This window comes from Pipistrellus hanaki (genome assembly GCF_964339955.1).
Source record: "Pipistrellus hanaki genome assembly, chromosome: 13".
Lineage (NCBI taxonomy): Eukaryota > Metazoa > Chordata > Mammalia > Chiroptera > Vespertilionidae > Pipistrellus > Pipistrellus hanaki.
Window position 1 is genome coordinate 57,825,106 of NC_140515.1, and position 16,280 is coordinate 57,841,385.

General features: G+C 58.3%; 1 protein-coding gene across 1 annotated transcript in view; it reads left to right on the forward strand.

Moving 5' to 3' along the window:
• TWF2 (twinfilin actin binding protein 2) overlaps positions 1-16,280 on the forward strand; it is a 99,123-nt gene that overhangs the window by 37,639 nt on the left and 45,204 nt on the right. The window lies entirely within an intron of this gene.

A 16,280-nucleotide genomic window follows, 5' to 3' on the forward strand; every position in this document is an offset into this window, starting at 1 on the left:
AGAAGGCCCCCGGGTCCGGAGTGACACTGGGACCAGTGCAGGGCCCAGGATGAAGGCTTTGGTCTGAGAGTTCAAGGCCCAGCTCTGACCCCTCCTGCTGTGGGGCCCTGGGCAGTGCCCATCCACTGGGGGGAGTCAAGGGGAAAGGTCAGCATTTGGGCTCAGGCCCAGCCAGTGTGGCTCAGTGGTTGAGCGTCGACCTATGGACAGGGGGTCAGAGTTCATTTCCCAGTCAAGGCAACTACGGGAGTTGCAAAGTTGATTCCCAATGTGTGGCCTGCAGGAGGCAGCCCATCAGTGATTTCTCTCTCATCATTGATCTCTCTCTCTCTCTCTCTGAAATCAATACAAATATATTTTTAAGAAACAATTAAAAAAGTTACATTTGGACGCAGACCCAAGCACAGCTCGCAGTGAGTGCAGGATAAAGACGGTGTTGAGTGCTTTGCCCACCTCTGGGCCTCACTTTCGCCATCTGGGCTGTGGGGTCATGACCCCTGTTCTGCCCCTGGGTCCCAGCCCCGGCTCTGGCCTGGGGCCACCACCACCACCCCTCGGGCTGGGTTTCCTCGTTGTCAGGCTCTCCCAGCCCGGCACTGTGGTTGGCAGGAGGGTCAGGTGAAGTCACGATTTCACAGGCTCTTTGTTTAAGCTTTAAACCAACCCTCCGGGAGTTTCCTGTTTGAGAGAGGGAGCAGTTGGGAAACAAAGGAATAGGATGTTGGAAACAAGTCCAGATGGAGGAGGAGGCTCTGTACCCAACACGCTCTGAAGGAGGGGGATCCCCGCTGCCGGAAGCTTCCAGAAGGGTGTGCTGCCGGGAAGGGGGCTGTGAGGGGCTGGGAGGGGGTGGGTGAGGCCGGGAGTGGGAAAGGCCCAGGCAGTCCCCATCCCCAGGGGGGGCGGGGGTGACTCAGCCCCACAGCTGGCTGCAGGGGCCTCGGGCCGGGAGGTCAGGCTGGGGGTCCTGAAAGCCACAGAGCTTCCTGGGCCAGGGCTCACGCACCCCCCCACACCCCCTCACACACACACACACACACACACACACACACAGGGCACCGGGGGACAGCATACTCTCCGGCCACACCCCTTCGGTTCTGCCCCAGGAATCTGCGTTTCTGTGTGTGTGTGTGTGTGTGTGTGTGTGTGTGTTCTTTTTTTTAAATAAATGTTTATTGATTGCAGAGAGGAAGGGAGAGGGAGAGAGAAGCATCCATGATGAGAGAGAATCATGGATCGGCTGCCTCCTGCACGCCCCACACTGGGGATGGAGCCCGCAACCCAGGCATGTGCCCTGACCGGGAATTGAACCCTGACCTCCTGGTTCATAGGTCGAGGCTCAACCCTTGAGCCACGGTCAACTCTGTGTTTTAAGCAGGCCTCTCTCCTGCTAGTGTGTGTGTGGTGGTGGTGGCGGGGTGTATCTTGGGGTCACGTTTTAGGAAAGCGGTTCCACTTGGTGAGCAGGACAGGCAAGCTGGGAGAGAATCCTGGCCAGGCCGCCTGGGCCTCTGGGATCGCAGGTAGCCACCCCGCGCCTCAAGCTTCAGTTTTTGCAAATGAGCCAGGGTGGTCCCTATTCTGGCAGAGTTGTGACCCCTCTGCCGGCTTCATTCAGGTGTCTCTCACCTTCTCCCTCCTCCCTTTTCCCTTCCCTCCAGCCGCACTTCCCCCTCCCCACCCCCACCCCCACCTGCCTCCTCCTCAGAGCCGCACTACAAACTCATTTTATCACCAAGCTGCTGGAGCAGTGCGAGGCCAGGCCCCTTTCGGGGAGGACAGAGCCCGGCCCCCCTCCCCCACCCCGGTCTGCGTCATCTGCCTGTCCATGGGGCCCCTGCGCACAGCACCCCCAGCCGGCGGGAGGAGCAGATGTCCGCCCCCAGCCCGGATTCCATCCTCCCCTCGGGGACAGGAGTTATTTTTAGCTGGCCCGCCCCCGGGTCAACAGCCGAGGGACCTTGGGCAAGCACGCTGCTTTCCTCTGGGCCTCAGTTTCCACTTCTGTCCGCCACCTAAGAATCCCTGCAGCTTCCCCTCGGAGACCCGGTGGACGTGGGGCCGCCCTGAAGACGGACAAACCTCCCTCCTAGGCTGGTGCTCCGTACGGCCTTGGCCTTGGGCTAGCTCAGAGCCCCGGCTGCTACCAGACTGTGGTCACCAACCAGGCCAAGCCTCCGATTTCTTTCTTTCTTTCTTCCTTTCTTTCTTTCTTTCTTTCTTTCTTTCTTTCTTTCTTTCTTTCTTTCCCTTCCTTCCTTCCTTCCTTCCTTCCTTCCTTCCTTCCTTCCTTTTTTTTTCTCTTATTGACTTCAGAGAAGAAGAGAGAGGGAGGGAGAGATTGAAATGTCAATGATAAGAGAGAATCATTCATCGGCTGCCTCCTGCACGCCTCCCTCTGAGGACTGAGCCCGCAACCCCGGCCTGTGCCCTTGACGGAATGGAACCGGGACCTTCAGGCCGCAGGCCAGCACCATCCACTGAGCCAAGTCGGTCAGGGTGCAAGGCCTGCATGTCTTCCCGGCCCTGGAGGCAGTGAGAGGCCTGCCCAGCGCCCCTTCTGCCCAGACTGGGGGAGCGGGGTCAGGGAGGGGGGCGGGAGAATGGGCGGGAGAGTGGCAGGGCTCAGGGAGAACGGGAGAGAGCCAGCAGGGGTGACGCCGCAGGGCCCTGTGGCAGCCGGAGCCGCTCCGTTCAGAGGACAGGCCTGGCGCTGGGATTGCACGTGCCCTCAGCTCTCGAAGCAGCGGCCAGGGTAATGTGGGACGAAAGCTCAGAGCGGTTACATGACTTACCCGAGGTCCCACAGCCAGCGCGTAGAGAGCATGGCCGGCCTTCGATGCCTTCTAGTCTAGTGTTCCCCCACCCCCAGGGAGTGAGGAAGCCAGGAGAGGGGAGGCTGGGCTGCAGCCAGGGGTCAGGTCTCCGTGGAATCGGGGTGGGTCCAGTGTGAGAAGGCAGAATCTTCTAAAAAAAGTAATTCTATAATAAAAGCCACTGCCTTATTGGATGCAGTTTTTGGTTTTTTTTTTTAAATATGTATTTTATTGATTTCAGAGAGGAAGGGAGAGGGAGATAGAAACATCAGTGATGAGAGAGAATCATGGATCGACTGCCTCCTGCACGCCCCCTACTGGGGATTGAGCCCGAAGCAACCTGGGCACGTGCCCAGGAATTGAACCCTGACCTCCTGGCTCAGTGGTCGGCAAACCATGGCTCTCGAGCCACATGCCGCTCTTTGGCCCCTTGAGTGTGGCTCTTCCACAAAATACCATGGCCTCGGCGAGTCTATTTTGAAGAAGTGGTGTTAGAAGAAGTTTAAATTTTAAAAATGTGGCTCTCAAATGTCAATCGTTATGCTGTTGATATTTGGCTCTGTGGACTAATGAGTTTGCCGACCACTGTCCTAGTTCATAGGCTGACTCTCACCACTGAGCCACACCGGCCGGGCCTGAATGCGGTTCTTATCTAGCTCTCACTGCTCCGAGGCAGCTCCGGAGGTTCCCCAAGGGGAGGCGGCTGTGTGGGTGCGTGACTAACATCTACCACCAGCAAAGGAGGTTTTCCTTGAGGAGGTGGTGGGCGAAGTGCATTCAGCTGAAGGCCTCGAGCCAAACCGCCCCCAGGGAGGGACTCTGCCGACCGAGGTGCCAGCCCCCCAGCCCTGCAGCCTCCACAATCACGTGAGCCCGCCCCTAACATAACCGGAAAAGTCGGTTCTGCCCCGGCCGGCGCGGCTCAGGGGTTGAGCATCGGCCTAGGAACCGGTAGGTCACGGTTCGATTCCCGGTCAGGGCACAGGCCCGGGTTGTGGGCTCGATCCCCAGTGGGGACTTGCAGGAGGCAGCCGACCCATGATTCTTTCTCATCATGGACGCTTCTATCTCTCTCTCCCTTCCTCTCTGAAATCATTAAAAACGTATTAAATAAAGAAATCGGTGCAAAAAAAAGAAAAAGAAATTGGTACTGTTTCTCCACAGAACCATGGGCTTGAGGAGGGAGGTGGGAGGTGGGCGTGGGGACCCTGCGGCCTGGCTCTGGGTGTTAGCAGCGGCTGCTGACGCGGGTGCGGGGGGATGCGGGCACTGGGGCTCGGAGTGCCTGTCCGCGCTGATGCAGAGCCAGCGTGGGCACTCGAGCAGCCCGCCCGCCCTCCGCTCTCAGCGTCCCCTTGCCCGGCCACCCACCCCCGGGCCCAGGGAGCCAAGGGCCACGGGGCTCCCTCTCTCCAGGGTTCCCTTTGGGCCTGGAGCCCTGCAGCCGGGTGGGGGAGGGAGGCCAGACCGCGCTGGGGCCCCGCGGGGACCGGTTAACAGTTTCTTGTGCAAGACCGCGGCTTGTGACACGCCAACGGCCCCGGCCCCAGCCCCAGCGCCGCGGCGGCCTTGAGAGCCCTTGTGACTGAAATCAGCCGCGGCTGATGGCTACATACCCCCCCCCCCCCCGGGGAGCGCTCACCGCCCTCCCCCACCCGCCCTGCACACCCAGCAGGCTGACCCTGCAGCAGGAGGCCCGGGGCCAGGGGCCAGGGCAGCGGGGGGCCTGGGGGCCCTGGGCCTGGGGGCCCTGGGCTGAGGCCGGCCACAGCGGCCTGGCCTTCTGCCCACTCCTCAAGGAAAGCCTCGCATCCTGATTTTTATGGGAGCACTTTGCATTCTCACTGTGTGTGTCTTTAATAAGGAAACCGTATTTGAATAGATATTTGTTTATGGTAAAAACGCAAATAGCATGTATGGCAGGGAAAGCAAAAGGTCCCCTGACCTGGCCCGTGTGGCTCAGCTGGTTGGGCGTCGTCCCTGCACCAAAAGGTGGCTGGTTCGATTCCCAGTCAGGGCACATGCCCAGGTCGTGAGCTCGATCCCCAGTGGGGGCCGTGCAGGAGGCAGTCGATCGATGTTATGCTCTCACCTCCATGTTTCTCTCCTCTCTCTCTCTCCCTCCTTGTCTCTCTAAAAAATAAAGTATCCTATACAATAAAACCCTAATGTGCAAATTGACTGAACGGCAGAACCACCGGTCTGTATGACACACACTGACCACCAGGGGGCATACACTCAATGCAGAAGCTGCCCCCTGGTGGTCAGTGCGCTCCCATGGGGGGAGTGCCAGAAGCCAGGCTAATGGCTGGCGAGTGCAGTGGCGGTGGCAGGAGCCTCTCCTGCCTCCGCTGCAGGTGACCAGTAAGGAGCGAGGGGTCCCGGACTCTGAGAGCCCCGGACTGTGAGAGGGATGTCTGACTGCTGGCTTAGGCCCGATCCCCAAGCAGGCAGACGGACATCCCCTGAGGGGTCCAGACTGCAAGAGGGCGCAGGCTGGGCCGAGGGACCCCCACTCAAGTGCACTAATTTTGTGCACCAGGCTTCTAGTTATTTAAATAAAATAAAGAAAGAAGTTCCTCTCATCTGGGTCTTTCCCAAGACAACACGGCTGGCAGTTCTCCAGGGCCCTTCCAGAAAGATCTCCCTCCTTCACTCAGGAAGGGGGAGCTGACGCCCTCCGAGCCCCCGTGGGAGCCGCAGAGGCTGGAGTAGCTGGTGGGGACCCTGAGGCCAGCGGAGGAGCCCGGAGAGCCAGCCCAGACGGGGACCCTGTTCTGCGGTTTGGGATTGGGGGACAGCTCTGGAGCCTTGGGGCTCAGTCCCAGCCGAGGCCGACCCCGGGCTTCTGACAGAGTGACTGCCAGGCCTGGCCATGGGGGCCTGGGGGCGGGGAGGGGGGGTGGCACGCAGCCCCAGCATTTACCCAACCTCCCAGCTTCTGGCTCCCTGCAGCCGCGGGTTGTGACACCAGCTCAGCTTCCCTCCGGCTAACGGCCGCCGTCCCCCAGCCCCGGTTCCTCTTTCCTGAGCCACCCGCTCGGGGTCCGTTGGGACTTTGCCTTCGTGGCTCTGACCTGGGGGGCTGGTGGGGTCAGCAGTGCTGCCGGCGGCGGCTCATGGAGGAGCTCTGAGCGTTGGAGGAAGGAGGGGGCGAGGGCACAAATGCGCAGGTGCGGTCGCCGTGAAGGAAAACGCGCAGTGGGTGTCCGCACTGGGCGCCCTGCACCCTGAATGCAGGCGGGGCGGGGGGAGGGGGAGTGTGGGGGGTTCTCAGGCCCCGCCGTGAGGCTGACTGTGGGCAGCTTATCAGCGTGGAAAGGGGAAGCAGACGGCTGGTCAGCACACAGCGCGCAGATGGGCAGGAATCGGAGCGAGGTCACTCACCAGGCGCCCGGCTGCTCGGGCACCCGTGGGAGCCTGCCCCAGGGCGGTCGGCGAGCGCCCACATCCCGGGCACCCTGCCACCGCACCGCCTCCCTGTGCGAGTTCTCCCTGCGGCCGCACAGCCCCCTCCACGCCTCCGTCTGTGCTCACCGGGCTGCGGGCTCTGGCCCCGGCCTGGCCTGTGCACTGGGGGTGTCAGCACCCCACGGAGGCCCATGCCGCTGCGCTGGGGCGGGGCCTTCGGACAGACCACAGGGCATGTGGCACGTCCCCCCCAGGCCCCCAGATCCCTCCTCCCCGTCCTCAGTGCCTCCGGTGGGAGCCCACGGGAATATGACAGGGATGTGCTGTCTGGTGACGACATTCGGAACATTGTCCAGCCACCGAGCCTCACAGACAGAAGCGGCTGGCAGCTGACGGCACTCCAGGGTCAGGAGTTCCTGGGCCGTTTCTCTCACAGACACAGGGCCGCACGCCGGCTGTTCCGCATTCACACCTGGTCCCAGGCCCAGAGGCCCGGAGCCACTGCCGCCTCCTGTGCACAGCCCGTGCCCGGCGACACTCGCTGTGGCCGGACAGGGACGGTCATGCTCGGAGTCACACCCACCTGCAGGGTCACCCTCATCCTTCCTGCCAACCCCAACCAGCTTCCCGGGATGGGGCCTCACAATCCCTCCCTCTGCCCCCCAGTCCCTGATGAGGCCTGGGCTGTCCTGAGCCCCGACATCCCGCCCTCCGCCGCCTGCTCTGTGGCCATCCTGCCCCGGTGCCCGCTGACACTGCCCACTGGCCAGTGTGAAGCCGGAGCTTTCCCCGGGCGTTGCGGTCACGCTGTGTGACTAACAGTCCCTGCTTCTCTCCGGGCTCAGTTTCCCCACCTGTTTAATGGGCATGCAGACCCGTGGCTCCAAGTGTTTGTTCTGGCACTTACGATGAGGACAGCGACACTCCTGTGGCCTCTCAGCACTTCCTGGGCCCCAGGTTCCTGGGCGCAGGGCCACCTGGCCCCCGAGGCTCTGGCTGGATGCCGCTCGCTGACAAACAGGCCCTCAGCAAGGTTTCCCGGGAGCACAGCCCAGCCCAGCTCTGCCTGAGGCCGCCCCGGGACCCAGGCCCGGAGCCGGGCCTGATGCCTGGCTGTCCGCAGGGCCAGAGGAGGGGCTGTCCAGCTTGGAGGCCAGGCCGCAGGACTGACCGCCAGGGACCCACCCATGCCTCCCAGCAACACACTGGCCAGAAGAGCCTCGGCCTGAGGGCCCCTCAGGGGCCCCTCCCTCTCCCCTCTTGTTCCGGATCCCCCCCTCCTGGGGTCCCAGGGCGGTTCAGGAGCGAGCATGCTCCCCAGACCTCGGGAGAGACCGGGGGGTTCACACATCACCCTGTCCAGCCAGGGGCGCCTGGCTCCGTGCACCCCCGGAGGGCAATGGAGGGTGGCGGGCTGCCAGGGGAACTGGGGGGTGGGGCAGGGCCGGGTGGGAAGAGGAACCTGCTGAAGTGTGACTGACGGAAGGCCTTTGTCCTGCAGGATTAGCAGGAGATCTGAAAACAAAGGCTCCGGTTGGGCAAGGGGAGGTTATACAATCAGCTGGCGAGCAAAGGTGAGCCCGGGGCTGCTGGCAGGCCTGGCAGAGCCTTTCACCGGCCCTGCGGTTCCAGTGTTTAGGGGTGCCTTTCCTTCCCTCCCTCCCTCCCTCTGCTTTCCTCCCTTCTTTCCTTCCTTTCTTATTGATTTCAGAGAGGGAGGGAGAAGGAATGAGAGATAGAAACCTCAATGATGAGAGAGAAGCATGGATCGGCTGCCTCCTGCATGCCCCCTACTAGGGATCGAGCCTGAAACCCGGGCCTGTGCCCTGACAGAATCAAACTGTGACCTCCTGGTCCGTAGGTCGATGCTCAACCACGGAGCCACGCTGGCTGTGGCTGGGCTGTGGCTGTGGCTGTGGCTGGGCTGTGGCTGGGGCTGTGGCTGTGGCTGTGGCTGGGCTGTGGCTGGGGCTGTGGCTGGGGCGGGGCTGGGGCTGGGGCTGGGGCTGGGGCTGGGGATGGGTATGGGGCTGGGGCTGGGGCTGTGGCTGTGGCTGGGGCTGGGGCTGGGGCTGTGGCTGTGGCTGGGCTGTGGCTGTGGCTGTGGCTGGGCTGTGGCTGGGGCTGTGGCTGGGGCGGGGCTGGGGCTGGGGCTGGGTATGGGTATGGGGATGGGTATGGGGCTGGGGCTGGGGCTGTGGCTGTGGCTGTGGCTGTGGCTGTGGCTGGGGCTGGGGCTGTGGCTGTGGCTGTGGCTGGGGCTGTGGCTGGGGCTGGGGCTGGGACTGTGGCTGTGGCTGTGGCTGTGGCTGTGGCTGTGGCTGGGGCTGTGGCTGGGGCTGGGGCTGGGGCTGTGGCTGGGGCTGTGGCTGTGGCTGTGGCTGTGGCTGTGGCTGGGGCTGTGGCTGTGGCTGGGGCTGTGGCTGAGACTGGGGCTGGGACTGGGGCTGGGGCTGGGGCTGGGGCTGGGGATGGGGCTGGGACTGGGGCTGGGGCTGGGGCTGCGGCTGGGGCTGGGGCTGGGGGTTTAAAGCAAACCTGCCTGTGCTCCTCCTCTGCTCACCCCGGCCCCTTCCCCGCAGCTCCCTCCCGCTGGGCAGGAGCCACGGGGGTCTGCAAGGCCCACCCACTCAGAGGACCCCCAACACCCGCTCCTCTGTCCCTCACCCCCTCCCAGCAGATCGCCACCCGGCCTTGCGTTGCTGTCCCTCTGCCCTGTGATGCCCCTGCCCCAAGCCTCCCAGACCCTCCCTCCCTTCCCGGCCACCCTGCCAGCCCCGCTCTCCCAGGCCCTGGTCCAGGCCTCCCAGGCCAGGGCCACGCCATATTGCCCGCAGTGCTTGGCAAAGGAGGGGGAGGAGGTTTAGGGGTGCCATTACATGGAGGGGGGGCCTGGAGCCTGGGCCTCCCACCAGCAAGGCCTGAGCAGCAGGGGGCCCTCACACGGGGGCACCGAGTGGGGCTCTCTGGCCGGGTCTGGTGCCTGGTGGGGGCGGGGAGGACAGGCTGGGGCAGTGGACAGAGCCCTGTGAGCAGCAGGCTCTGGCCCTGGCTCCCTGAGGCTTATCAGTGCCGACCTGTCCCTGTCCCTGTCCTTGTCCCTGTCCCTGTCCCGGCGCTCTGGTGCTGCTGACGCAAACGCAGAGGTCACAGTGGTGCAGGTGAGCTGGGTTCAGCCCGCTGCCCGCGTGACCCCATGAGCTCAGAGGGTGTCTGGAGGCAGGGCCTGGCCTCGGGGTGACGCCACTGGGCACTCGGGGAAGGAGGGTGAGCCGGGCGTGTCTGACTGTCAGGGCCCAGGAGTTAGGGGGAGGGGGGGGTTGGCAGACCCTCTCCGACCTCCTCCTCCAGAGGTGGGGGTGGCTGGCCGCATCTGGACTGGGGTCCCTGGGCCTGTCTGATTCTGTGCCCTGCTTCCCCCCATGGCGGCTGTGATGGCTGTACCCCTCCCCTCCCCCCATCTCGCCAAGGCTGTGGTCTGAGTAGCCTTGGGGGTATCAGCGAATGTCCATGATGTCAGGGGCGGCCTTGCTCGGCCTTCCCAAGGAGTTTTCTGACGCGCAGCTTTGACATTGGGGTCCTCCTGCCCGGGCACTGCCAGGGGGCCCTGGGCCTCCCTCTGACAGCTCTGCCTGGCAGGTGGGCGGGCTGCAAGCTGGGCCCCTGGGTCATCTGTTCCAGGTTGGGGGTTGGCTTCCTGTGAACTCATATCTACACACATGTGCACATGTATGTGGGTACCTGCAGGAAAAGTCTGCCGCCCTGAGCTCCACAACCCCCCCACCTGCCCTCCTCCTCCTCGTCCTCCTCCTCCTTCTTCTTTTAAACATGTTTTTATTGATTCCAGAGAGGAAGGGAGAGGGAGAGATAGAAACATCAATGACGAGAGAATTACTGATGGGCTGCCTCCTGCACGCCCCCTCCTGGGGATGGAGCCCACAACCCCGGCATATGCCCTCGACTGGAATCGAATCCGGGGCCCTTCAGTCCACAAGCCGACACTCTATCCACTGAGCAAAACCGGCCATATAGGGCCACATAGGGCCTTTCTTATGTTGAGGTGTGTCGCCGCTATCTCCACCTTGCTGAGTAGATGCTGGATTTTTTTTAAATATGTATTTTATTGATTTTTCTTACAGAGAGGAAGGGAGAGAGATAGAGAGCTAGAAATGTTGGTGAGAGAGAAATATCAACCAGCTGCCTCTTGCACACCCCTTAACGGGGATGTGCCCGCAACCAAGGTACATGCCCTTGACCGGAATCAAACCTGGGACCTTTCAGTCCGCAGACCGACGCTCTACCGCTGAGCCAAACCGGTTTCGGCTAGATGCTGGATTTTGTCCGATGCTTTTTCCGAGTCTATTGATAGGATGGTGTGATTGTTACCTGTCCCGACCAGCGGGAGATCAACGTGGGGGCGAGGAGGCACCTAGAAGGGAATGATAGAGGACAGGAGACGCAAAGAAATGGAGGCAAGACAAAGTTCTGATCAAGCCTCGAACTTTATTTTTTGAAATGGCTGTATATATACAGCAGAAACAAAGGGGGGCAGGGTTGCCTATGCAGAGGGGTCTTTGGCAGTGTATAATTGGTTTAGGCACTGAGTGACAAGGTGGTAAGGTATCTGGCAACACAGGATTGGCTAACTGCCAGGGCGTCGTAACATTCCAAGGTGTAACATTCCAAGGCTGGGCTAGCTATGGGGGAGGATCAGGAAGGGGAAGTTGCAAAGATGCTAAGCGGCAGGTTAATCTTATCTTCTGGCCAAACCCTCAGGGCACCGCATAACTTCTGCTAGAAGGAACTTAATTCTATTTCCTTAAGACGGAGTTGCTTGTCTCAACTCTGATGGCTCCCAACAGTTACCTTCATGTTGTTCGTGTGGGTCACTCCCCCACCAAGCAGACCGGTCCATCTGGGAGGGGTCTCTATGGCTCCCTCAGTCCCCCTGCCCTTCGAGACCGGTCTTCATGGCCCTGTCTGCCTTTGGCCTCACCGTCAAGCCTTCCTCCTGAGCCTCCTGCCTGGACCTGTGCCCCAGACACAACACGTTAGCCCTGTGGCCGGGCCTCTGGCTGGCTGCTCCCTGATGGGACTGCCCTCCGCCCCTCCCCTCAGCCGACCTGTGCGCCCTGGGGCCGAAGGTCAGACCTCCCTGCGCCCTCTGACAAGCTTTTCCCGTGACTTTAACCCCCCGCTTCCCTCCAGCTGAGAGCAGTCCTGCCCCTCACAGACCCCACTGCGACCTCGGGACAGTGCTGTCGTGATTATCCTGGGAAATCTACTCGTTTACTTGGCAGACGTCTCCAGTGCCTGCTCTGCCCAGGCCCTGTCCTGGGTGCAGCCGTGCGCTCGCCTCTGCTCCCCGGGGCTGGCATTCTCTCGGGAGAAGACAAGGAACCCACCAGCCCAGTGTGTCGGGTGGCGATCTGTCTCTGGAGGAAAGAAAGCAGGGGCGGGGGAGGCGGTTGGCATTTTCAGAAGGGGGTTCGGGGACAGGGTCCCCGAGGAGGGGATGTTCGAACACAGTCCCGCGGGAAGCGCCGGGTTGAGCTGAGTGGTCACTGGGACAATGGCCGGTGCAAGAGGCCTGAGAGGGGTGTGGGCACCTCTGTCCAGAGGACAGTGAGGACCCGCGTGGCTGCGACAGAGCGCCGGGTGGGGAGCGGAGGCAGAGGGTCTTCGGATCCGGGTATGGGGTGCGGCTGAGGTCCAGCCTGGAGCCACGTGGAGCCTGGCGGCCCAGCATGAGCTCACACGGATGCTCCTTCCCCGCCGGGGGTCGTCGGGATTGTTTTACATTCGAGGACGCGGAGGCTGTGGGGTGACTCCTGCTACATCACGGGCCCAGAGGCAGGGCCTGGACTTCCCCGCCGGGCACCAGTGCTGCCCTGCGCTGCCCCCTGCAGGTGGTGCGGCCTGAGAGCACGGCAGGCTTTCCTGCAGGGGGCGCTGGGCCATGTGGGCCTTGTCATCCCTGCCTTTCCTCCTGCTCTCTCGCCCCCGCCCGTCTTGGCCCTGGGCAGGGGCTCTAGGAGTGAGCACAGGGAAGCAGCGCTCATGGCCAGGCTGTCTGTGGGTTTTGTACAGACCGAGACCTCCCTGCCACCAGGGCACTGAAAGAAGCTGTCTTCCAGGCCCTCTCCCCATGGAGGTCCCTCCACATTGAGGTTCTTCCAACGTGACCCCCCGCCCCTCCCCCACCGTAGAGGCCTTACTCAGAAATGGAGTCCAGTCTGATGGAGGAGGCATGGGGTGCGGGTGGGGTGCTCAGGCAAAAAGTGGAGGCACATTGCCAAAATCGGTTTGGCTCAGTGGATGGAGCGTCAGCCTGCAAACTGAAAGGTCCCGGGTTCGATTCCGGTCAAGGGCATGTACCTTGGTTGCGGGCACATCACCAGTGGGGGGTGTGCAAGAGGCAGCTGATCGATGATTCTCTCTCATCAATGTTTCTAACTCTCCATCCCTCTCTCTTCCTCTCTGTAAAAAAATCAATAAAAAAAAAAAATATTTTTTTCAGACAGAGTGCCAGGGAGTGGCAGCAGCCACTGCAGCGGTAGATTTATCTGTGTGCAGACCCAATATTGGAAGAAGATGCTGACCGGAAAGGAGACTGAGATTGACATTGAACCCACAGATAAGGTGGAAAGAATAAAGGAACGTGCGGAAGAGAAAGAGGGGATCCCCCCACAGCAGCAGCGGCTCATCTACAGCGGTAAACAGATGAATGAGAAGACAGTAGCTGATTATAAAATCCTAGGCAGCTCAGTCCTCCACCTGGTGTTGGCTCTAAGAGGAGGAGGTGGTTTCAGACAGTGATGGACCCTCTCTCCATTTTACCTCCTTACCCTGTCTCTTGTAATGAGGCATCATATATCCTGTCACTCTCTGGAACACTCTCTGGAGCTAGAGTTTCTAGCTCTCTCTCTCTCTTCCTCTCTGTAAAAAATCTCTTCCTCTCTGTAAAAAAAGTCACTGCCCCCTCTCCTGGATGTTCAGTCTTATGTGTCTGCGGGTAGGAGACTGTGAGGACCCCAGGATGCAGTGTTCCTGTCCCAAATGGCCCCTGCTGGCCTTTGGGTTTAGTTTGCAGTCCTGTGTACTTCCTTCTTATGGCTATGTTCCTGGTTGTCAATAAAATATTTCCTGGGGGGGTCGGCAACTAAGTAATTGCGGATTTTTTAAAGAAAATCAAAGACAATTTTTTCATGGAACTAAATAACTTTATTCTGTAATGTATTGCCCATTTTGATCAATGACCTTTTGCCATCTTTCAGGCAGCATCATAATCTCACGTTCAAAAAACTTCTGGTTTTTATTAGCAAAAAACTGAATCAGGTACGATTTGACATCATCATCATTATTGAAATTTTTACCATTCAAGGAGTTTTGTAAAGATCGAAACAAAAAGTAATCAGATGGTGCAAGGTCAGGACTATATGGCAAAACATCCCAACCAAGCTCCATTAATTTTTGCCGAGTGACCAAAGATGTGTGTGGCCTTGCATTGTCATGATGGAATACAACACCTTTTCGATTTGTCAATTCGGGCCGCTTTTCTTCAACTGCATTGTTTAATTTCGTTAGTTGTTCAATGTAGACATCAGAATTGATCGTTCGGTTGGGTGGTAAGAGTTCAAAGTAGACAATTCCTTTGTAATCCCACCAAACTGATAACAAAACCTTCTTTTGATGAATATCAGCTTTTGATGTTGTTTGAGTTGGTTCACCTGGCCTGCTCCACGATCTTTTCCGCTTGATATTGTTGTAAACAACCCATTTTTCATCGCCAGTTATCAGTCGTTTTAAAAATGGATCATTTTCATTACGTTTCTTTAGCAAATCGCAGCTGCTAATGCGTTGCGTTAACTGTGATTCTTTCAGTTCGTGAGGAACCCATGTATCGAGTTTTTGAACATAGCCAAGTTGTTTTAAGTGATTTTCAATGCATGTATGTGATACATGAAGCTTCTCTGCAATCTCACGTGTTGTACTGTGACAGTCCGAATTGATTATTGCTTTGATTAGGGCGTCATCAACTTCAACTGGACGACCAGAGCGTTTTTCATCTTTGAGTGAAAAATCACCAGAACGAAATTTGGCAAACCAATTTTGACACTGCCATTCTTTTAAGGCTTCGTCACCATAAACAGCACATAACTTTTTATGAGCTTGCGATGCGTTTTTCCCTTTGCGGAAATAAAAAAGCAAAATATGACGAAAATGTTCCTCTTGATTTTCCATTTTTCAACGAACGCCAAACGAAAACTACAAAACAGATCAAAAAACTTTTTTTACTGATTAACAGCTGAATAGCCAACTATCAAATAACAAAATGTGTTTTACATTTGTACTACGCCTGCAAACCTAAAAATTCAACTGAAGCCATGTGTGAAACCCGCAATTACTTAGTTGCCGACCCTATATATATATATACACACATTAATTGAATTTTAGAGAGAAAGAGAAGCATCCATGTGCGAGGGGAACATGGGTCAGCCCTCGTGCACACCCCCTACAGGGGATTGAGCCCACAACGGGGGCATGTGCCCTGGGGCAATGGAACCAGCAACCTTTTGGTGCACAGGATGGCTCTCCAACGTATTGAGCTACCTGGCCAGGGCTTCAGAGTAATCTTCTTTTCCAGACCTCTGGAAGGCACAACTGCAGGCACCAGAGCACAGGCCCACCCTCCCTGCCATCTCGTTGCCTGCACACCATCTCTCTTTACTGGGAAAGTGAGTTAACTCTCCTGTACCCACCCATGTAAAAGAAGTATGCGCTTTGCCGAAACCGGTTTGACTCAGTGGTAGAGCGTCGGTCTGCGGGCTGAAGAGTCCCAGGTTCGATTCCGGTTAAGGGCATGTACATTGGTTGCGGGCACATCCCCAGTGGGGGGTGTGCAAGAGGCAGCTGGTCGATGTTTCTCTCTCATTGACGTTTCTAGCTCTCTCTCTCTCTTCCTCTCTGTAAAAAATCAATAATATATATATATATATATATATATATATATATATATATATATATATATAAAAGAAGTATGCGCTTCTCCATTCTCCTTTTTATCCAGTCCTGGAGATTTCGCCACTTTGCTTTCTGCCGCTTCTGTAATCTCCCTCCAGTGGAGTTCATGTAGCGTCTCCTCCTTTGATCCTAATGTATAAATTATTTATTTTATTTATTTATTTATTTATTTATTTATTTTTTTATTGATTTTGTACAGAGAGGAAGGGAGAGAGATAGAGAGTTAGAAATATCGATGAGAGAGAGTCATCGATCAGCTGCCTCTTGCACACCCCCTACTGGGGATATGCCCGCAACCAAGGTACATGCCCTTGACCGGAATCGAACCCGGGACCCTTCGGTCCCCAAGCCGACGTTCTATCCATTGAGCCAAACCGGTCTCGGCTGATCCTAATGTATAAATTAGCTGTGATACTGCCACTCTCCGAGCATTTTCTCAATCGCTGAGATTTTGCACGTCCTGGAACTCTGTGGCTCAAATAAACTCATAGAAGTTTCCTATAGGCGGGCATAGTTTCGTCTATTAGAGGTTTCCTGAAGATTGGGAAACATGCGGTCCAGGTCAGTTCCAGGTGGGAAGATGCCGGGAGGTGCCATAGGAAGGCCTGGCTTTCCCACCGCAGAAAGCGGGCAGCAACGGCCTCTGGTGGCCAGGCCCCTGGATGCCTCCTCCCCGTGGAAGCATGTGATTAATTTACAAAGGGCTTCGCAGGGCTCAGGAGTCTGGAGAAGGCCAGGTGCACCCACTCCCTCCCATGACAAAGGGGGAACCGAGGCCCGCAGAGCAGAGGTCACTTCGTGTGAAGTCGCACACGAAGCACGGGGAGCACTGAGGATGGAACCTGGGTCTCTCACTCCACGGATGAGATTCCAAGCGACCGGTGTGTTTGTTAAATCGGCATTTGTTTTCAGCGCGTTCGGAGGAGCGTCCCATTGAAGGAATTCCCGAAGGGCGAAGAGCTGGCTCTTAAGGAGCTGAGCGAACACCCAGCCAACAGAGCGCTTTAAGAGGGTAAACAGACCAGAACT